At 42.7% G+C, this 24,731-nt stretch overlaps 1 protein-coding gene across 1 annotated transcript in view; it reads left to right on the top strand.

Moving 5' to 3' along the window:
- The first annotated feature begins 21,039 nt into the window (after positions 1-21,039).
- Positions 21,040-24,731, top strand: part of LOC134536800 (cysteine protease ATG4B) — a 36,220-nt gene continuing 32,528 nt past the window's right edge. The window contains exon 1 of the mRNA XM_063376740.1: positions 21,040-21,278. The gene's annotated coding sequence lies outside the window, so the exon portion shown is untranslated. The remainder of the gene's footprint in view (positions 21,279-24,731) is intronic.

Raw genomic sequence — 24,731 nt, 5'->3', positions numbered from 1 at the left:
ATGTCATTTTATTTGGAGTTACATTTAATTCGATAATTTCTGCTACTAAATCAAAACTTGCAATATTTTTATCAGGTGGGATTAACAAATATCATTACTCAGTCAAATTAATATTACGCCATGAGACATCTGTGGAGCACCAACATGCAAGACGAACTTCCTTTTCCTTGGAGTCTAGCGAAGCCATCCTTCTTTTGCGATCGTTAGTGAGCATCCCGCATCCCGCATAAAAGAACTAAATATTATTTACCTGCAAGCAACATGTGGCGACATCTGTTGTTGAAAAGCAGAACTACATGCATAAAGTACTTTTGCATGAGATATATTATTTCTCGCTGATGAAATATGAAAAAATTTCTATTTAAGTATTGAATCTAATTTAAAACACTCAATTGGTATCTGGTATTAGTCTCAGTAACTAATATGAATTCCGATTTGGGATCTGACGCTGTATCGAAAGAACATAGGTGTAAGTTTTGCAGTAAAGAGTTTATCTTGAGAAAGAATAAAAGACAACACGAGAAGAATGACTGTGTTAAAAATCCCCTGCGCAATATGATAAGTTGTGTTCGATGTAGCAAGTCGTTTACGCGGAGAGAGAGCCTAAAAAGACATGGCAGAACTTGTAGCGCCAAGCCTGCGTACAAGCTAGAGGACAACGATGAATCTACTAGCCTAAGGAAGAGTGATCTGCATTACGACAATAATTTTCTTGGTTCTTCCGATCTCGACAAAGAACTTAAATTGAAGAAGGTTGATGATTTACGGAAGAATGAAGACAATGGAAGAATCCTTAACGTGAAAAGTGAGAATATATTCCAGCCGAATTCAAGTAGTTCTTTCCTACTTTGTAAAAATGATGGACTCCTAAAAAGGAAGCATGAAGACGATGAAGACACTTCAACATCATCAACATCGAATTATTACGGTAAATTGGGTGAAGACGATTCCTTCTACGGTGATTGTTACAGTGACTATGAGGCTGTTGACAAAGACATAGACTATGATGAAGCACCTAAAGCTGCCAAGATCGAAGAATGTGGCGGTGTCCTGAGACCGAAACGATGGAAACGACGTGATATATTAAATAAATCTGATCAAGCTTGTGATGATCACCGTCTCAAACATGAAAGTTACCATGCGGTTGGTGGTAAAACGGAAGACACCAGAGATCATAATATTTATTATAAAGGTGCAAGGAAGATGGTTGTAGAAGAGAATGATTACACATCATGGAAAGATCCAAACATATTGGTTGACCGGCTAAGACTTCTACATGGTTCGCTTTGTGCAGGAAACTATTCGTGCATCAAAGAAATATCCTTCATACTCAAGGAACTAAGGAATGCTGGCTACATACAATAATGACTTGTTTTACTTGCATTTGTATAATGTAAAGCAATAAAATAAATAATTTAAATTATAAGAATGTAATGTTTTTATTTCTTGTATTATGATTTCTTACTAAGACTTAGATCTCGTAACTTGTGCTTCCTTTTTGCCTTTTTTAGTTGATGGAGCTTCCAAATGTGCTTCCTTATTCGATGATGCATCCAAAATGTGCAGCCTTTTCGTTGGCGGTGCTTCCAAATGTGCTGCCTTTTCGTTGTCGGTGCTTCCAAATGTGCTGCCTTTTCGTTGTCGGTGCTTCCAAATGTGCTGCCTTTTCGTTGTCGGTGCTTCCAAATGTGTTGCCTTTACGTTGACGGTGCTTCCAAATGTGCTGCCTTTTCGTTGTCGGTGCTTCCAAATGTGCTGCCTTTTCGTTGTCGGTGCTTCCAAATGTGCTGCCTTTTCGTTGTCGGTGCTTCCAAATGTGCTGCCTTTACGTTGTCGGTGCTTCCAAATGTGCTGCCTTTACGTTGTCGGTGCTTCCAAATGTGCTGCCTTTACGTTGTCGGTGCTTCCAAATGTGCTGCCTTTTCGTTGTCGGTACTTCCAAATGTGCTGCCTTTTCGTTGTCGGTGCTTCCAAATGTGCTGCCTTTTCGTTGTCGGTGCTTCCAAATGTGCTTCCTTTTCGTTGTCGTTGCTGCCTTTTCGTTGTCGGTGCTTCCAAATGTGCTTCCTTTTCGATGCCGGTGCTGCCTTTTCGTTGTCGGTGCTTCCAAATGTGCTGCCTTTTCGTTGTCGGTGCTTCCAAATGTGCTGCCTTTTCGTTGTCGGTGATTCCAAATGTGCTGCCTTTTCGTTGTCGGTGCTTCCAAATGTGCTTCCTTTTCGATGCCGGTGCTGCCTTTTCGTTGTCGGTGCTTCCAAATGTGCTTCCTTTTCGTTGGTGGTGCTGCCTTTTCTTTGTCGGTGCTTCCGAATGTGCTTCCTTTTCGTTGGCGGTGCTGCCTTTTCTTTGTCGGTGCTTCCAAATGTGCTGCCTTTTCGTTGTCGGTGCTTCCAAATGTGTTTCCTTTTCGATGCCGGTGCTGCCTTTTCGTTGTCTGTGCTTCTAAATGTGCTGCCTTTTCGATGCCGGTGCTGTCTTTTCGTTGTCGGTGCTTCCAAATGTGCTTCCTTTTCGATGCCGGTGCTGCCTTTTCGTTGTCGGTGCTTCCAAATGTGCTTCATTTTCGTTGGCGGTGCTGCCGTTTCTTTGTCGGTGCTTCCAAATGTGCTTCCTTTTTTTGTTGATGGTGCTTCTATTTTTTAATGTTGTTTTGACTCTAGTATTTTAGTAAATTGATCTTGATTTGACTATCGTATTATTCCATACGGTGCATGTATATAAGCGAGTCCTAGACAGCAGGACGCTCGGTTTGTTACTGACGTCGGTGTTGTAAGGATCGCCTAGTTTGTTTCTTCTGGTGCATAAGTCGCGTAATTACCTGTTCTTGCGAACTCGATGGCATCTTTACCGACTTTAACGACGAACTCGATGGAGGTTGTACCATCGACTGCGGGAACCTTGACGTCAGCGTCGACGATGGAGCAGATCTCGTTGGCAACGTCGATGTCAACACTGGAGGAGACTTCAACAGACGTGGTACCGCCAGCAGAAGAGACTTTAATGCCGCTAGTGCTGGCTGCACAGGGAAACTCGGCGAACGCTGGTTCGCCATCAATGGAGACTTCAATGGATGCCGAATCGACAACAACTAACGAACATCGGTGCTGTTACTGCGACAAGATTTTCTCAAACAACAGCAATGCTCGACGACATGAGAATAGAGAATGTGCCAAGAACCTATATCGTAAAATGTTTGTTTGTGAGAAATGTCATAAGCAGTTTTGCCAGAAAAGATAATATGAAAACGCACATGAAGGCATGCAAAGGTCCTGCTGTTCGGCAGAAAGTAAAGGTTTCGGCGCAACAACGATGCGTTGATTTTCATAAGAGTATGCCTGGAGATGGTGCAACTGCGGCAATGTCAGTATCTGGATCGGGTCTGAAAGGTTCGTCTTCATCACCACGGTATCCTTGCAGCTACTGTGATACGTCGTTCGCATTTGCTCATGATGCATGAAGACATGAGCGGAGCAAATGCACGAAGAATCCATCTCGCATGAAGTTTCGGTGTGATGAGTGTCATGAATGGTTTACTAGAATTGATAATTTGCGACGACATGCGAAAAACTGTAAAGGTGAAGTCCGTGCCCCTACTGCTGAACTACCTGCAGAAATTTCGACTCCTCGGTTTAGGTTGAAGGCTCGTGAGCGTACAAGCAAGAAAACCGATGTGCAGCAACCGATTGGTATGACGTCTGAACAGGAAAATAAACCTAAGACTGTGTTCGGCGCATTACAAGTGAACGATAATGGCTTCTACTTGGCGCAGTATGCATTTCGTGGAACATTGAAGGACTACTATTATTTAAATACGTTAGGTGAGTCGAAAGACATTTGTAATTTTCTTGATGATATCAGAGAGGACATAATCAATCAGCTTACTGATGATGTAGCAACAAACGGACCTTTGAAATATAACTTGTGGTTGGACTGTATATATGGAAAGCCATATCCGTTCGATGACAAAGTGAAGAAGTGTGTATTCAAGACATCGGCTGCAGTAATTTACAGTTCTAACGATGTGAAGCAAACTGTTAAAAACGGTATCCAGAAACTCTGTCAAGAAGAGGTGGACTATGTCTGTAAAGGTTCTGGCTGGACTCTGTCTAGTATAAACCGATTGGAGCTAAGAATTAGTCATTTCACACCGCTGCGGAACTAAATGATTATAAGATTGCTGGCTTTCGCAAATAATCCTGTAGTAGAATAGAAATTATGTAATAAATATTATGTTTGTAAAAGAACTTGTGGCGTTTAATTCCTCGAACCTGTTACTATTATGTTAAATTGATGTTATATTTAATTTTTTTGCATCGTCCTAGATCGTACCAAGGACCTTAGTCGATCTAATCGATCCGTATATTTATTGTCAATTTATTTAATGAATTTTGGAATTTTTCCCGAATTTCTAGCTAAATAAATATGGATTTTCAAGATGGCGGCCAAATGACAAGATGTCGGGTGTCACAGCAATAATAAATGATTACTGCACTCTAGCGGATAAGAATTAAACTAACATTACGTCAGCGCACTCTCGCCGACGATACACTGATGATGGCTTCCAGCAGACGAGGACAAGATGGCGGACATGACGTCATACTACCTGACGATATATATATATATGCTTTGAAAAAAAAAGTGGAGGGAGTCAGTATGCCTGCAGCCACCGCGGGGGAAGGATCGGTCGCCATTTTTATTTTTTTTGCACTCGTCGGGTTTGAACCGAGGACTCCGAGCTCCGTGTCGTAAATGTTTGTTTTTTAAATATTTTATTAAAAATTTTATTATTTAATTTTTTTATAATTTTTAAATTTTTTCATTAAAATCGGATAATAAATTTAAAGATGGCGGCCGTAACGGAAATTGCAACGGTAACGTCATAATTCAAAATGGCGGATAACACAATGCCGAAATGTTCGAGAAAACGAAATGACGTCATCCAAGATGGTGGATCCAAGATGGCCGACAGGGTCAAGGTCAAAGGTCAAGGTCACATCCTGATAGAGGCTTAACTGAGGCTTGAGTTAAGGATGCTTAAGCCTCTATCAGGACATTTCTAGCCGCTGGGATTTTTAAGGAATAAAAAGGGAAATTTTCCCTCGAAACGGGAATTTTTTCCCTCGAAAACGGGAAATTTTTTCTTAAAACGGGAATTTGTGAGTCATTTTGAGTCATTTTTGAGGAATTTTGAGGAATTTTTGCCGTCGTGACGTCACAAATCCAAGATGGCGGACACCAGCACCGGCACCACCGCCTGGCGCCTGATCTCGGAACCCCCAAACCATACTACTATTTATTATTACTGAGGTGTCCGCCATCTGGATATTTGGGCACCATCTTGGAATCGTGTAATTTTTTAGGTAGAGATTCGGGAAAAAACCAAAATTCATAAAAAAAATTCACTCATTAAAGGAATTATTGAACTGAAAATTGTTTCGATCTCTGGACGATATAAAAATAATTTAATATAACATAAATTTAGCATAATAGTAACAGGTTCGAGGAATGAAACACAGCAATTTCTTTTACAAACATAATATTTATTACTTAATTTCTATTCTACTATAAGATCACCCTGCAATGGTTAGCAATTTTATAAACATTTTGTCTACATACCCGTGAAATGACTAATTCTTAGCTCCAATCCGTATATACTAGACAGAGACCAGCCAGAACGTTTACTGACATAGTCCTCTTCATGACAGAGTTTCTGGACACCATGTTTAACACTCTGCTTCACGACGTCAGAACTGTATTACTGCAGCCGATGTCTGGAATGCACACTTCTTCACTTTGTCATCGAACATATATGACTTTCCATATATAGAGTCCAGACACATGTTATATTTTAAAGGAATGTTTGTTGCTGCATCATCAGTAAGCTGATTTATAATATTCAGCCTGATACCGCCAAGGAAATTATAAATGTCTTTGGCTCCAAATGCTACAACAACTCCATAGCTCCAAAGCTCCAAAGCTCCAAAAGCTCCAAATCTCCAGCAGCTCAAAAACTCCAACAGCTCCATAGCTCCAACAGCTCCAACAGTTCCAAAACTCCAACAGCTCCAAAGCTCCAATTCTCCAACAGCTTAAACGCTCCAAAGCTCCAAAGCTCCATCAGCACCAAAGCTCCAAAACTCCAACAGCTCCAAAGTTCAAATAGTCATTAACTCCATCAATATTTGATTCCAACTGTCTTTTGGCTCAAAAGCTCCAAAGCTCCAACAGCTCCAAAGTTCCAATAGTCATTGGCTCCATCAATCTTTGATTCCAACTGTCTTTTGGCTCAAAATCTCCAAAGCTCCAACAGCTTTAAAGCTCCAAAGCTCAAACAGCTCCAAAGCTCCAAAGCTCCAACAGTTCCAAAGCTCCAAATGCTAAAACATCTCCAAAACAGCAAATGCTCCAACAGCTCCAAAGCTCCAAATGCCCCAAAAGCTATAAAGCTCCAAATTCTTCAACAGCTCCAAACTCCAAATTATCCAACAGCTCCAAATGCTCCAAAAGTTTCTATGATCCCACAGCTACAAATGCCCCAAATCTCCAACAGTTCCAAATTCTCAAAAAGCTCCAAATGCTCCAAAAGCTTCTATGCTCCAACAGATCCAAATGCTCCAACAGTTCCAAAAGCTCCAAACCTTCAAAAGCTTCAACAGCTCCAAAGCTCCAATGCTCCAACAGCTCCAAATGCTCCTACAGCTCCAAATGCACCAAATGCTCCAACAGCACCAAATGCTCCAACAGCTCCAAAGCTCCAAATGCTCCAACATCTCCAAAACTCCAAATGCTCCAACAGCTCCAAAGCTCAAAATGCTCTAACAACTCCAAAGCTCCAAATGCTCCAACAGCTCCAAAAGCTCCAAAGCTTCAAAAGCTTCTATAGCCAAAGATCCAATGCTCCAACAGCTCCAAATGCTCCAAAGCTCCATAACTACAAAGCTTCAACAGCTCCAAATTCTCCAAAAGCTTCAATGCTCAAACAGCTCCAAATGTTCCAAAGTCATTTCACGGTTATGTAGACAATGTTTATAAGATTGCTAACCTTCGCAGGGTGATCCTATCGTAGAATAGAAATTAAGTAATAAATATTATGTTTGTAAAAGAAATTGCTGTGTTTCATTTCTCGAACCTGCTACTATTAGGCTAAATTTATGTTGTATTAAAATAACTTTATATCGTCCAGGGATCGAACCAAGTTTCGAATCAATAATTTCTTTAATGAGTGAATTGTTTTATGAATTTTGGATTTTTTACCGAATCTATAGCTAAATAATTATACGATTCCAAGATGGTGCCCAAATATCCAGATGGCGGACACCTCAGTAATAATAAATGATTACTACACTCTAGCAGGTAAAACTTAAACAAGTGTGATGATAATGCACTCTATAAGACGAGTACACACACAAGATGGTGTCCTCCAGCAGACGAAAACAAGATGGTGGCAATGTCCTCTAGCAGGTGGTAGCTACTGGTAGCATGTACTGAACACAAAATGTCGGACCCATGATGGTCGTCCAGGTCAAAGTCAAATTTGAAAGTCAATGTCAAATTTCAAGGTTAATGTCAAATTTAAAGGTCAAGGTTAAATTTTAAGGTCAAAGTTCAAGGTCAATTTCAAAGTTCAATGTCAACAGTTAAGGTCAAAGGTATGGTGAACAGAAAATTATACTAACATGTCGTCAGTCCACTATAGCAGACGAAAACAAGATGGTGGCCTCCAGCGGACGAAGACAAGGTGGCGGACATGACGTCATACCAGTTGACGATATATACCTTAGTATTGGTGGTGAGAGGTCAGTCTAGGTGGCTTCCGTGGAGGAAGTATTTGTCCAATTATTTATTTTTTGCTCTTACCGGTTTGCGGTTTCGAACCAAGGATGGGAATCGATCTAATCAATCTGTTTTCTAATATGTTTTCATTTTGATGAATTTTGAATTTTTTTCTATACAATCGGATAGTAAATAAATATTTTTAAGATGGCGTCCGTAACGATATTTGATACAGTGGTGACATTATTCAAATTTTCGGTGTGCCTTAAGAGTTTTTATTTTCTTTTTTATTGAGAATTTTTAAATACATTAATAAATTACTGGTTTACTCTCGCCGGAAATCTAACTGAGGACCGAAATCGATTACATAACTAAACATTTGAAGTAGGTAATTTTTAATTATTTTTTTTCGGAATTTCTAGCATTGAAATTATGGATTTTCAAGATGGTGGCCGTAACGAAACATGCAACTGAGTTTTTAATTTTTTTAAATTATTAATTTATTTTATAAATTTTAAAACTTTTCTCATTAAAATCTGATTGTAAATAAAGATTCCAAGATGGCGGACATGATGTCATACTCGCTGACGATATATATGTACCTTCACATAAGTGGTGGGAGGTCTAGCGAGTTATGGGAACGTAAGAGTTCCTGGTATCGCTGTCACACGCTCCCGGCCGAGCATATGAGGAAACGGCGGTGGGAGGTCAGTCTGCCAGCAGCTACCGTGGAGGAAGGATCGGTCGTCAATTTTTATTTTTGACCTAACCAGGTTTGAACGGTGGACTCTGAGCTCCATGGCGTAAGTGTACATTATTTTTTTAAATATTTTTTTAAAATATTTTTTTATTAAATTTGTATCATTAGATTTGAATATTTAATTTTTTATGAATTTTAATATCTTTCCCGATTTTATAACATAAAAATTACGGATTTTCAAGATGGCGGCCATAACGGAAATTGCAACGGTGATGTCATAATTCAAAATGGCGGTCATGGTATCCTAATTCCTAAAAATGTCTTATCGGAGGCCTTGGAGATGGATTCTTAAGCCGTTTATAGGACATTGTGTTCTTTCTAAGGCAAAAAGTTTTTGAGGTTTTCGAAATCCTAATTTTCGAATTGTGGAATTTTTTGAGGATTTTTTGGCAGGATTTTATATTCCAAAAAAAAATGGAAATTTTGCAAATTTTGAGGAATTGTGGGCAAATTTTGGGAAATTTTGAAGGTCAAAGATCAATGTCAAGGTCAAAGTTCATGTTTTAGGTCATCCGAGATGGCCGCCGTGATGTCACAGTCAGAGATGTGGCTCGTCACCACTCACCACACCCAGAACCCGTGTCCCCGGGAATACATTCGTATACTACTATGACCATCATGTGGGAAAACTACAACATTTACATCACTGAGATATGCGTGCCGGTAACTCTTATTAATCAATAGAAAACTTCGGTACTTAATTCACCACAAAAACCCAGACCAGTTTGTGGTGCAGTGCGCAACTCTCCCACCGTAGTTTCTCCTTGGCAGCGCGACCGAGTTCAGGGCCGACTGATTCGGATCTCAATCTTTCTATAGCGGGACTGTCACCAGGGGGTGCAGACGAGTAATATGAAGTGCAACCTGTGTTAACAGTGTTTCCAATGTAATTTGTACAGCCGCCGATCTTATTGAGCCACTCTGGGGCCGGTGACCCACACCAGTCCAGGCTAACCTGGTGCCCTCCTGTTTCAATCTCATATTTAAATTAAAGTAAATTACTTCCGCATCACTAAGTTCAACCCAGTTCTCAGTCACGGGACTGCTGGGTGGTGAAATTCGGCGCCCATATGTGTGGCGAGCAACAGAAAATACAGAAAGAGTTAAGATGGCGATGGAAAAGAGCAGACGTTGTGGGAAAGTGTAGACATGCCGAGCGGACTATTCGAGGTACTCCTCTAGGACGCTATTGCTCTTCGTCACGGGACGATGCCACAACATTCCCCGCTCTCACCCTCTGTTCCTGTTCCAATATCCCGTGATAGCAGCACTGGCATAGGCGCTGATAACTTGCACAATCGCTTCCGAGCCCAGGTGCCACAAGTTTCAATGCTTGCAGGATTTCTCCTCTCCTTATTACCTCAACACCCTCCTCAACACACTGATCCTCTCCCCCTCCGTGCACCCTTCCTCGCGGAGCGGCCCACTCCCACCTACCCCGCTTTTCGAACTGCCCATATGTTCCCATGTGACAAGACTGACAGACGGCAGCACACAGCAACCCACATGTTTGCGTGCTAATGTGTGATGTCGGCATCACTGCGATTGGTCACACTACAATCATCGAGACCACCAGCACAATGCTACCATGGCCAAGACCTTCATGTGCCAACACTGTCTTTTGCCTAAATACATGGACATACTGACAGGTGAGATGCAGTGACGCAACACGTGCCGATGTGCTCCAGTAACATCCAAACAGGGAATGGACAGTAATACAGAAAAAAAATACAATGGGACTCAGTGTGGACAGGGAAGTACGAAGCCAGGCTATTAATGTCTATGAAGCCGACCCCAATACCAACTCCACAACCCACACGTGCTGAGCAAGTCGACGTGAAAACTGACCCACGTCCAGACTGCATGCATTATGCAACAGCCCAGGAAAGCACGCATAAATTCGCTCTGCCTGCTAATCAGGACATGGGGGTAGTGCCGCGAATAATGTATAGCCCAGGATGATTGATGCTGCCAGAGTTCAATAGATTTTCACATGAAGACCCCAGTACCTTCTTGAAACAATGCGAGGTGCGTTTAGCCAGGGCAGGCATATCAACAGACGAGTGGGCAGAGCACACGAGTGAGCATCTGTAGGGCATGGTCCAGCATTGGTGGGGTTTGTGGGAACAGTTCGGTATTCTGTGGCCTGAGTTCACGGACACTTTCGTGCATCGTTTCGACACCGTACAATCCTTGGTACAATGTACGTCGAACTTTTACAGGAGAAACAGCGAGACGGTGAACCTTTGGAACAGTTTATTGCACATAAGTTACAGCTGTTCCAACATATCTCCCCTGACATCGAACTGACAGCCACTCTCCCGGCAGTCACCCTGATGCTTTGTAATGAGCTACAGCTGTTTACGTGTTGTTGCTGACTAGCCTGTGGAGGTGTTTGAGCAACAAGCCATGGCCACCGAGAGCAACTTGCAGAAAGTATAATAGCGAGAACCTACGAGCATGAGGAGACTTGACAACCCTTCCTCAACTAGGGGCCACCTGGTCGCGACCCAACCGGAGTTCACGGGCTATTCTCTCCACCTATGCAGCAACATGCCATTGAGAATGCACCTAATCCACTGGCCAACCAGCAGCAATAGGAGTGGTGTAATGACTCGTAACAATGGAGTTACGACCGACCACCATAGTTTCAGTGGGGGTGTCCCACTGGAACTTACCACTGGCATTGTGACTGCCCACAGCATCCACCATAATGCCAACAACCGCCAGCATCGCCACCAGGAAATGGAATTCAGGGGGCGCGGATTTAGAAAAACCACCCCCGCACCAGATGATCAACCGACGGGAGCTGCGGACAGCCCAAAACCAACCCTGGGCCAACTGTCCCGACCTTACAATCAGCTGCTCTGTGTTTCAGTGGAGGTGAATGGCAGACCTGCTGCAGTGGTGATCGACACTGGCTCCAGCCATGTATTTTTAAACCTGGGCATCATACCACCTAGTGTGCTGCAACCACATCAGGCTGAGTGGCACCTGGCCACTCCGCGGATCTGAAGGTAAGCCTGCAGTACTTGACCACTACGGTAAAAGCCCTTGTAGTAGAGGATTTGCAGAAAGACATTTTGTTCAGTCACCGTGGTTAGCAGAACATGATGCGATGTTAGAAATGTAACCAGCACACATCCATGTGGGAAAACATGATCGCCGCACTGTATATGCCATGGGTCTCGTACCTGAGCTGCCTGGTGAGATATTGAAGTTGGAACAATTCCATCACAATGTTCTTTTCCGGTACAGAGGTCAATCATATACTGTGTGAGCGGCAAGATGTGTTTGACATGTCTAACCTGCCTAAACACACCACAGTGGTGGGGCACAGGATTCCGACTACCAATGACAGACCTGTTTGTGAGCCCCATCGGGGTTATGGCTTTAAGGAGTAATGTACCATATGGGAGCAAGTTTCGGAAATGCTGCGAGATGGCATCATTGAGCCTTCTAACCGCCCTTACAACTCGTGTGTCATGCTAGCACCAAAGAAGGATGGCTCATTGTGTTTCTGTGTGGACTTCCGACCGTTTAACACTGTTATAGTCAGCTCTAACCCCCACAGATCATTATCGAGGCCACCATAGTGGGTTTAGGTCGGATGAGAGTGTTTACTACACTTGACCTCAAGCAGGCTATTAGCGGTGCCCATACACTGTGAGGACCTAGAGAAGACAGTGTTCACCATACCAGATGGGCGGAGATTTGCGTTTCGAGCAATGCCTTTTGGTTTAAAATACACCCCAACCACCTTTCAGGAGATGATGACTCGAGTACTGGAGGGCTATGTAGGACAGTTTGCCATAGCCTAGCTGGATTATTCCATTATCTTCTCCGACACTTGGGAAGACTACATCACACACTTATAACCTCTGTTACAGCACTAGCTACCCACCACCTCATGGCTGCAATACCAAAATGTGTCATCTAGGAACACTGGAGGTGGAATTCCTAGGACATGTAATGAGTGGGGAAGACAACCGCCCCAAGCCCAGACAGCTGCACATTTCGCTGAGGCTGAGGTGCTGCAGATTCATAAACAACTGCAGCAATTCGTAGGGCTTATCAACTTGCCCCGATGTTATGTCCCTGAATTATTATAATTGATTGCACCCCTGTCTACCTTCCTCTCCCATACATATTGCTATAAGTGGGGTGCCGTAGCCCAGAGGGCCTTTGACCAGGTTAAGACCGTGTTCACCCTGTGCCACATGCTGGCCCGAGTTTAACATGAGAGATGCCTATATATTTACAGACATATCCGAGCGCCCTCGGGGTGGGAGCGGGATTGTTTCATGTGATTTCCCAGGGGGTTCGGCTTGTCATTGATTATGGTAGCATGAAATTTGGCCAGGCAGAGCATTATTACCACAGTAATGAGCAAGATTGACTAGCAGTCATGTAGGCGATAAAGAAGTACCACCCACACATGGAAAGAAAAAGCTTCCTGCTATGCACCGACAACAGGTGTCTGACTAGGCTGCACATTATGCAAGGGAGAAAGGTCATACTGATCTGGTGGGCATTGTTGTTACAATCCTTTGACTTTGAGGTCAAACACATCCCTAGAATGAAAAACCAGTTGCCGACTTGTAATCATGTGAACCTGTAGTGAAAAGCGAGCTAGTCGACAGCGAAGACTGGGATGATATACTACCCCATGACCACCTGGACAGACTAAATGACCATGAACCGACCTGCGCACGAATTACCACCGACTCAGGCGGAGAATGAGCCACCTGGCACCTTCATGGAGGTACTCTGATGCATGCTCGAGGCCAAAGAACCTCGCCAGAAGCCGACTGGTGGTGCCAGCAGATGGCCTCTGGATTCATGAGATCTGTGGCATATGATACAGCACTGTGTTGAACTATACACCCGGGAAAATGAGGAGTAGAAGATGTATTTTCCACCCGGGAGGTAATACTTAGGTTCTTTCATGGCTACAGTTTGATGGGCTATCCCGACAGAGACCATACGTGACATACCATCTGTCTGTGCTATCATTAGCCTGGTGCTGCTCGTGAAGTGCGCGAACACATGCGCGAGTGTGAGATATGTCAATCACAAAAAGTGCAGAAACAGGATGGGGAAGAACACCAAGTCCCACAAGAGCACACCATGGCTTTTCAAACAATAGTCATGGACATAATCGGCCCATATCCAAGCACACTCCAATGAAAATGGTTCATCCTAGTAGTCACGGATCTGTTCACGAGGTGGACAGAGATGTATATTAGCAGGAATGTACTGACTTCCACGATCATCAACATCCTGATACGGGAGTTTCTGAATGCCAGGGTGTAGTACGATAGCCAACAAACAAATTGAGATCCATACTATGCCTGCTTATCAACCAAGGGCGAAATTCACAGAATGGTGAATTTATAACTGTGGATACTTCTCGTAGTGGACCACGCCCAATGGGATATACACATCGCTGATTCACGGTTCTGCGCTCACCACCGGGTGAACACATCCACCAGAATGACCCCCATCGAGATGGTGAACGACCACAATTTGTCATTGCTCAGCAAGTGGGTGACTCACAGCACTCTCCACCCGGCAGAAGAGACAGAAGAGCAACTTCAGTGACAAACCAAAGACTACAAGAGGGTGCAATTATGGTAGAGCGTGTATGCGCAGGAGATAATGCCGTGACCAAACATCCTCCACCAGACATCCAGGCAGGTGACCAGGTGTTCGCCCGAGTGCACCCATTATCAGCAATGCCTTGGAACTACTGTGCAGGCCTAGTGGCACACTCGGGAGGTCCCTGTACTATTAAGCAGAAGCTCGGTCTTACAAAATTCTTGGTACGATTTGATGGCTGCCATGCAAGAAAACTACACCACGATGACCCGTGCCATTCTATACCTCCAGGAGAAGTGTTCCCCTGGATGCAAGACACTAGGACATACCAGACAGAGTGGCATCCTGTAGGGAAACAGACATAGCGACACCACCCATGCTGGAAGTAAAATAGAGTTTAAGCCCCAGCCTCTAACGTGTATGAGCTGATGCAAATCCAGAGTGAACACCACACCGATAATGTTCCCAAACCAAACAGCCATGACAACTCGTGGTTACGAACGATAATCACTAGGAAGCCGAGGACAATGTGGATGCTATGCCCATAAATGCCCCTGTGGTCATGGCAATGGTGGTGACTTCCTGCGACCTGGGGAAATAAAACCTTAGAAACCACCATAGGATTCCCGCCTTGAGAGCATCCCGACCGAATCTTTGTCAGGAGTGTCGGAGACACCAGAGGATGAAGCATCACCAGACACACAGGCATCCCCACCAGAACATGGTGAACCACCATCATCGGCATGAGAATTGGATGAGAGTTCGGATCCTGAACAAACACTACACAGATGCTGCCGAGGACGATGATGACCGCAAATGCGCACTATCATAGATGTTTCACAGTGTCACTGGGAACTAAACACACAGCACGAACAAGGGCCGGCACCCCTTGTATCCGAGCCAGAATATGCCCAACCCAAACCACCCAGAACATAGGTATGTGGTTCCTGGGGCCATTTAGAGTCACTTGCCGGTGGAAGCTTCAGAATCCGAATTGACAAACCCAGAGACAAGTCAAGGAGACTGCATCTAAGATGATGTCGCCCCTGTCCTGCCGACGGCAAAGGGGCGAGAATCCCACAAAAGCATACTATGGGCAAATCTCCAACCACTAACACCTTGCTGGGGTACAGGGATAACCAAGTATCGACACCCATCAATGGCAACTTTTTTCAGCACCCAAGAGTATCAGCGGAAGTGGGGGTCACCGGATGGCCGCAGCGATTTTGCCAACGCCCTAAGTACCTGGCAGTGTACTGCATGGGTAGCATCCCAAAGGCTGAGTCTAGCAACGCCGCGACTGGGTGCCAACCACAGGACGACCCATCACCAAGATGCAGGCCATATCAGCGGCGGCCACCATGAGTGATGTGGGGGGATATGCTGCCCATCATGAGGGTGCAATCACACTATAGGGAACCGATCGTGGGGCTAGATTGGGATTCTCGAAGGGGTTGTCTGATGTCGTACCTTCTATGATAGAAGCCCGAACTCCACCCGTCATTACCAGTACTTGTTGGCAGAAAACACACTCTCATATCATGTCCGCACAAGTCAAGTTAGTGATTGTGTCCGCAACTAATAAGTGCTTAATCACTTATATGAGTACCAGTGTATTTAATTTCCATAAGATAAATGTAAAGTCATTATATTAAAAAAAGAACGTGCATCATTAAGTATGCATGTGACCACTTCAAAGTGCCTGGCTTGACAAATGCCTTAATATACTTTGCGGCCCAGGCCAGATTTTATATGTAGTGCTCACTGAGATAACGGAGTAGTCCGCAAGCGATGAACAGTCTCTGGTTTGATTGTTTTTTTTAATTAAAAAATTACCACACAAATAATAGGCAAATATTTAGACCTTCTGTCAGTTGTTCTCACATGGAAAATTTAACTAAGAAAATTATAAGATGTTTAGACATTAAGTTTTATGTAAAATATTTATTTGTGCTATATGGATGTTGTGTGTGAAGGCGCTGACTCTCCCCTTTCCCGCCGCTCCCTTCTTTCGGTTCGGCAGTCTTCAGGAGTTCGCGGTACAAGGCCGAGGTGACCACCACGTGGAAAAGCTGGAACATTTACAGCACTGAGATCTGTGTGCCAGTAACTCTTATTAACTAACCGAAACCTTCGGTTCTTAATTCCCCACAAATACCAAGACCAGTTTGTGGCGCAGGGCGTAACCCTCATTCCATAACATCTCCTTGGCCGCGCGACCGTGCCATAGAGTTTTAAATAAAGTTCCGGAACGAATGAACCAGTTCGCAATATTTCTATATTAAAACTGCCACCAGACGACATAGACGATTAAAGTGAAGTGCAACATGTGTTAAAAGTTTTTCCAGTCTAATTTGTAGCATACTGACATAGGCTTAGCAACAGTCCCTCAGCTCATGTGAATAAAACCATGCCTGCCAAAATGTTTGTTCCATTCATTTGTTCACCACCCAACCTACTTAGGAATCAACTACCTATGTGGGGAAGAGAGTCTTTTAAGGATGTTGTTAGTTAATAGGGCCTCACCAACAGGTGCAGCCACCGAGCTTAGTGAGCCACACTACAGCCGGCGAACCAAACCAACCCTTGGATTAGATGTCTAGGCTAACCTGGCATACTCCTGGACCAATCTCATAATCGTCGCCTGGTCGACTAGCCCCTGAAATGATATTATTTTGCCGGCTACTCAGTGTTCCGTAGAGGGGGGTTCGGGCCACGTGGCGAAGGGACTTAGTCACCAGAATAACAATTGACACACTCGAAGACAGTTTCCAGATTCTTTATACACGGTAAATCGAACCCTTTACAGGGGGCTGCCGCGTTTCCGCCTATGACTGTTTCTGTAGGGCGAAGCCCGGTTCCGCGCACTTATACTGTACTGGAAAAATACGTGACGTCCCACTCGTGACGAGCATTACCCACGCCGCTAAGACTTGAACTCGCTATGACTCGCGCAATAAGCTGACTGTCTGACCGGACAACACAGTGTCCGGGAGGGCCCGTAAATCACTGTACACGCAATGGCGAATATCCAGTCCACAAAAGTACTCCCCGACTCGCAAACCTCCAGAGAAACACGCACGTGACAAGAATGACAAACTGCCAACCGCGACTGAATGACGAGGTGACACACTCGCCTGAATGACAATACGGCTGTAAGAAGTGAATTTCCTTCTCCTCGGCAAGGCCTGAACCACAGCAAGACACCGCGCCCGTTCCACTCTCACCGTCTTGGAGCGATCTCGCAGACACGTTCGCTGTCTCCCGCGCCCAGCTGCCGACTGCCTGCTTCCCCACCTGGCGCGCCTGAGTGCCCGCGTCCCTCCCCTCTCTGCGAGCCCGCGAAATACGCTCATTGGTCACAGGCGGAAGCCACAGCCTTGGCACCCGGTGAACAAGTAAAAACTTATTATACATAACTCTTCAAATAATAAAATAAACTATTTACAATAAAGAATGTTAAAGAATATTTATAATAATTAGTCACGTCCAGTTCTTGTGTATTTACATTAAATTTCCACTGGCATGCGAATCTCTCTTCCCTCCCCTGCCCTAGCCGCACAGCACAATCGTCGCACACGCAACACAGGGAAGGAGAAGGCGTTGGTGTGGCATAACGGGCTGTGAGAGCTGGGTAAGGAGTTTGTAACGTCACTCCGATACATTAACGTTGACGTCGACCCAAGTGTCTCCTTGGCTCCTTCAGGCCGTTATGCCTCGCCAGCGCCATCTCTTGCGTGTGTTGTGCGACACAAGTGACGGTGACGTGCGACGTTTTGTTTCTTTACAGGATTTGACATGTTATTTTATTGTAAATATATTTTTGTTTTACGTTTTTGTATATATTTTGCTTATATTTTTATTATAATTAATTTTGTATTGAAGGGTTGTGTATTTGTATAAGTTTTGATTGTTCACCGGGCGCCAAGGCCGTGGCTTCCGCCTGTGACCAATCAGCGTGTTCCGCGGGCTCGTGGAGAAGGAGGGAGACGCGGGCGCTCAGGCGCGGCAGGGGAGTTGGAGGGCAGTCGTGGACCCGGCACGAGAGGCGACGGACGTTTTGGTGACCCCGCTCCGGGACGGTGAGAAAAGCGGGCGCGGTATTAACAGTGGTTCTAGACTTTGCCGTGCGGAGACGTTTTTTCAACTTTGCAGTCGAGCTTGTTAATTTGCTATTCAGTCGCGAGCTCTCATCTTATTTATTTTCACGCACGTGTGTTCTACTCTCAATTCTGGCGAGTCGCGGTTCATTTCTGCAAACTGGTCATTCGCCGTCATAGGTTCTGTGCTTTTCATTTCTTCCTCGCCAGTATGGTGTCCAGTCAGACAGACATCCTATCGCACGCGGGTCATAAGAATTCTATTCCTTACTGTGGGAGTTATAGTCGTCACGGGCGGGACGTCCCGTAATTTTCTTAACCAGATTAGTGCGTGGAACCGGGTTTCGACCCACATAGAAATAGTCACAGGCGGAAACGCGGCAGCCCCATGTAAAGTGTTCAGTGTCTTGAGTATAAAGGACCATCAAACTTTGACGCCGACCGCCAATGCTCTTCTATGTCGCATAGACCGCTATGCCTCCTCAACGTCTCGCAAAAGCGTGTGCACCGAACGCGCTCGTGCGCGCAGAAAATTGTAGTTCGTGCGACGAGGCGAATGCCATGCAACGAGTGCTGCGCCGGCGGAAGGATATGGCCGGGTGTGGCATATCCCTCCGCCGCACTACAACAAATTAATTTATGTATATTTTTCCACAGATTTTTATTAAACATTATTTTTCATCAATTAATATTCAGTCCTGTCAAAATTATGTCTCACTGTGTGTTTTGTCCCGAACCTAGCTGGTTCAGTTTCCTGTGAAATTCACACGTTTCCGCGGGAGGGCTGGCGGGGGAGGGGGGTCGCGCGCGGCGACACAGGCAGTGTCCTTCAGGAGCTCCGACAGGTCGGCAGCCTGCGCGCAACACGGAACCATCAACCTTTGCTTTCACACATGTAGTTTCAATAGTTTAATATTTTCATAATCGTTTACGTACAGTTTCGCGGCCGGCCTCATTCTACCATCAGTGCTCCAAGATGAGTGTTCTACATAATACGTAAGTACTGTGGAGAGTCTACGAGACTTTACGTCGGCGCTTCACGCCCAACTTAGCTTACCAGCTTCTTAGTTTTGGCCCCCACGGGGCAGCCAGAAGGCGACACGTGCCACCGAATGTACTAACGAATCAGTCCCTGGGACACATCTAGGTATCACGTAGAGTCGCCGGAGACACGGACCTACGTGCCACTAGCCCAGTTTATTAAGTGTTATGTAGTAGTGAAATGTTTGCTTGTCAAAGTGTAATCTGTCATGTTAGAGTTTAGGTATCACCGCGACACGGTATCGTGCCACCAAATGTACTAACGAATCAGTCCCTGGGACACATCTAGGTATCACGTAGAGTCGCCGGAGACACGGGCCTACGTGCCACTAGCCCAGTTTATTAAGTGTTAGGTAATAGTGAAGTGTATTGTTCGTCAAGATATCGTTCGTCATGTTAGAGTGTATTTTTGTAACTGTCGCATCACGTGTACAAGGCCGCCCCTCACTCGCATTAAAATCGTGAGCCGCCACTGAGGAAGTGAGCTGCGCGTGTGACTAGTCGCGTCGGGAAAACCGTTACGTAAAAATCATAGGAGGTAGCGGGGACGGCGTCAACTTTATTCGAGTTGTTCTCATTTCATCTCTGGAGACTAAAGGTTTGTTTGACTCGAGGTCTCTTTTTGACCTGTCAACTCTCGGGGCGCCCTTTTCCGGAAGCAGTATGGCGGATGGTCGTTTTACTCGCGGTGGCAAGTTGCTCTCAGGTCACTCAAGTCATGCTCTCGATGCTCCTCCTCTCGAGGAAGAGTTGCGAGGGCAAGTCGTCTGCTTGTTGTTTTGGCGCGACTTTGACGATGGAGTCAATATGTTATCAAGCTACATTTGGTGATGATGGTAATATTTTAATAGATGACGACATTGAAGCGGAAAAACATTACAATATAACTTATTCGGCGTCCTTTATTTAACAATCAAAAGATTTGCAATAGTTTCCTAGTACTGGTTAGCTTATGCATACCACAGGCGGTTTAAAGTCAAAAAGCAATAATTATATTTTTTTTTACCTTTATCAAGCTCTCTCATAATTTGTAGTCCAATATATGGTAAATCAATAGCTACTTCATCTTCAGATGAATCTTCCATTTCCAAACAAATTTCTGACGATGTCTGCTATATTTTCCGCCATCATTGTTTTACAACAAATCGCGTTTTCTTCGTGTATTAAAAGTTACCGACTCTTTTTGCCCGCAGGTCAACTTGCTCTCAACTCTTTCAACTCCCGAGGAGCACGAGAGACCTCGAGTCAAACAAACCATAAGTCTCTCGGCCACGCGGCCCGAACCCCCCTCTACCGAACCCTGAGTAGCCGGCAGAACAGCAGTATTGTCAGGGACTAGTCGACCAGCCTACGACAACGTCATTCCGCTAACGCGTGTCCAAAAATTGGGTTTAGCAAATTTCTGTCGGAATTAAGTCATTCCGCTAGCGTAATTATTCCCTATAGCGTTATGAATAGATACCCAGTATATTTATCACACTTGTCATAGTTTGAAAGATTTTTTTCACAAAATTAATTTTGTGCCCGAGTTTCGTATTATAAGTTTATTTCAACATGAACAACATTAGAACCCATGATTTTAGACTTTACTGAGGTTTGATGTTTATAATTCATTGGCGAATACTGAACGCCTTCTTAGCAATTCTTTTTTCTTCAATATGTCACCGCATCAGGGTGTATATCTTTTCTCTCTTTATTAATCCTGCTCTAGATGTACCTGCAACCCCCGTGATACTTTATATTTCTTTTTTCCTTCCTCTCATTGATATGATTATTCTTTTATATTCTGTGGTTGGTAGACATGGCTATCTCAAAGTTAATATTTTGGTTTTCTTTTTTGTAATTCCAGCTGTCAATTTCTTAAAATAGAGTACAATTTTAAGGGAGTCGAGTTGTTTGAGCTTGTTTTAAAAGAATAAATGAAAAACCTAGGTGTTTTGTAACAATGACATACTACCTGCATATCAGCTCACACAAATTACCTCGCAGCGATTAAGTTTAAGGTATCTATTAGTAATATGAATACTTTAAACCATTTGGGGTTAGGAATTTTTTTCTTTCCAGAATTGGGTTGATAAAGAAACGGGGAATTTTTTATTTTTAACTATTACTTGACTTTAGGAAAAATTACTGTAGAAATAAGTCATAACTTTGTGTAATTCGATGAGTCATCATTTATTTTGTCTCTAATTTACATTGAAAGGTATTCGTCATTACCTACTTTTTCTTTAATAAGAAATTATATAACATGAGTTTTACCATGGGAACAAAATACCTGAAATTTGTATTTGCTAGAAGTAATGGCCTGTATATTTAACTAACCTAACTTACCAGTTACCTTAGTTATAACATGGATGCATGAAAACCTTACACAATACCCTTTTAAGGAATGATTCAAAAACATGTCAGGAGTTAGAAATTAATATATATATGTTTATGTGTACATATGGGTGTGTTAGAAAAGATGCTACCCTTCAGAATTACCAAAATTAAAAGTATTGTTGTGGAGAGAAAAAAAAACCATAGTGATAAACATTTTGTTTGAACTTCTGGCATTTTTCTGATTATTTTGTGTAATGACATTGCAATATTTCATGTAGTTCACAATTTAATTGGTTGGTTAGGTTGTGTAGATGATTATTTTATTATGTTGGCTACACTTAAAATACTTTAAAATTGTACATGAAGTTAGGTTAGGTTTGCTACATTGAAAAATCATACAATTGTGTAAAAAGTTGGGAAAATTAACAGATTGTTTTTCTGAGAAATAAATCTGTAAAAATTCCATGTCACGTCTTAGGGATTAGGGTAAATATCTTATGTTGTGGCTTTTCCTTAAAGTAAAAATAAAATTACGAAAATACCTTTATTCAACACTAGGGATGTTCAAGTATTTACGCTGAATATAGCGATAATAGATACATAATAGTTTATAAGGAATCATACTTACAACTTACATTACAATACCTTTGTATGGACTGTGCTGCCACAATTTATTGTTTACCCATAGGGGATCTATTTTTATTTTGGAGATCTTTAGTCAAAGGAGGAATTGTTTTATAATAAAAGTAATTAATATGGCAGCGCATTGCAGTTGTAGAGAAATATTAATGTTAATATTTTCTGTTTGTTGGTTGTTTGTCAAAATGTCTTTGAGTTATGAAAGTAGGTTTTTTTTTCTTTTTTTTTTACTTTTCATATAAGGTAAGTTAGTGTTTTCAATCACGTAGTAATGAACGTTTCATAGGTTAAGGTTACGTTAGCGACATTAAAATATTTTAAAATATTGGGGATGTTTGGTTGGGTTAGTATAGCCTAAATACATTAAAAATATGGTGACATCATGTTACTTTAGGTTAGCGATGTTGAAAATACTTTACAATATTGTGTACGTTTGGTTGGGTTAGTATAGCTACTTTAAAAATACTGTGAAATCATGTGAACGGTTGGTTGGGTCAGGATAGCCACATTGTAATGCCTACAGGCATAAGGACGGGGGGAATGCCATAGCATGGCAAGTATTGCGAACGGGTATTTGTAACACAACAACAATTTTTAAACAATAATAAAGGTTTAATAAAACTTAACAAAAGTTTAACACACACAGCAAAAGTGAACGAGCCATTATCAAGGCTACAAAAGGTTTGATTTTACGCCGGCGCAATGTGGTACAAAACATGCGTGGTCCCATTAAGGGGCCTCGAAAGAGGGCGTCACAAGGTAAACGCATTTGAAACTGCCAAATTACTAGATTGCCAAAATGCAGGGAAAACCCACTGCCTTATGCGCATTATGTGCGTTACAAAAGTAAGTTACATTATCGTAAAATGAGAATTTACTATACGTTTTACGTACGTCGACGACTCAGGGGAGAACAGTTACAAACCAATGAAGTTAAATTAAATCAAGTTACATGAAATCCAACAGAAATTTTCCAGGTGGCGATCGAAAGGGAATTTAGACAAAACACACAAAATTCAACAAACGTTTACATTATGGCAAGGGCCACCGCCTTACTCCAACTTACATTTTCTTTCCCCCGAGGTCGCGCATTTCGTACAAAGTTAAAGTCTAACTGACTGACTACATGCTGGCTAACAATTACTCGAGCTCTCAAAAGAGACTAAACGAGATCAGACGAGCTAGTTGATACAAGTAGAACTAGAAGAACAAGACCGAATAAATTGAAAATGTCTGCTTTTATAACATATGTGCCGCGCAGCACGCATGCGCCGAGCGGAGGAGGAGAGGGAAGAAGCAAGCAGGCATACACTAGGAGGGGGAAGGAAACAGGGGACGACGAGCCGCCGCCCGCGCAGACGCGCTGTGTTTGAAGGAAGCGGCGATCCTAACGCTTCAACATCTTAATTTGGTAATTCCTAAGAAACCATAAGAAATATTTCATAATATTTTTATTGTAGCTATAATAACCCAACCAACCATTTGCAATATTTGAATAAAGTTCATCAAAACTCACAAACCGACACAGATAAACAATTAATTGCGGTGACAGTGGCAATGCACAGGTATTGAAATGTGAGTTATAAACTGTGATTCCTCAGAAAATAGTACGAATTTATTAACAATGTTTTCAGGGTAAGTACAGGAACGTCTCTAGTGTTGCAAAATGGTATTTTCTTAATTTTTTTTTTTTACTTTGCAGTAAAGCAGCAGCACAAGATATTTACCCATATTAAGAGTTAATCCCTTGATTCTGATGGTATAATCATGAATACATCAATTGTTGGTACAAGATGCTTTCTATTTAATTTTGTAGAAAAAAAAATCCTTGAAAAATTTCTAAAGATGTGACATAATTTGTTTGCATTGTGATGTGCGAGTTTTTGTTTGGCTTGGACTTATCAACGTAGGCGTACTAAATTAAAATAGCATCATTTACCACAAGATTAATGTATAGGATCATGCCATCAGGATCAAGGGGTCAACTTGGATATGTGATATGGAACAATTTCCAATGAATATAACAACAACTTAACCCTAGATAATGAAGTAATTAAATTATCTCTTTTTCCTTTTACATAATGATCAAGGAAAACATCATTATGTAAAAAAATATATTTTTTTGTGTTTGTTTGTGTGCATACACCTCTCTCTTTTACAATTACTCAAAGACCAAATTGTTGTGTAAATTTTAATATTTTAACAAAGATTTTACATATCATTTATGTGACTGACCTTACTTGACCGACTATCTACATTAATTATGATCACCTATAAGTGCTACTACTTAGCCTTCTAAAAACATTCGCTATAAATAATACACATTGCAAAAATTAACACAAATGAGAAAAATGTAAAATACCATAAGTATTATTAGACAAAAATGCATAAATAGTCACATTTTTTGGAGTCATTATTAATGTTCAGCATTGCTCATGCAGACAATTAACATTCGTCAAAAAATATATGGGTTACACTAGCAATTCAATTAAATA

This window comes from Bacillus rossius, chromosome 1 (assembly GCF_032445375.1).
Source record: "Bacillus rossius redtenbacheri isolate Brsri chromosome 1, Brsri_v3, whole genome shotgun sequence".
Classification (NCBI taxonomy): domain Eukaryota; kingdom Metazoa; phylum Arthropoda; class Insecta; order Phasmatodea; family Bacillidae; genus Bacillus; species Bacillus rossius.
Note: the sequence above shows the minus strand (reverse complement) of the source record. Positions and strands in the feature narration are given on the sequence as shown.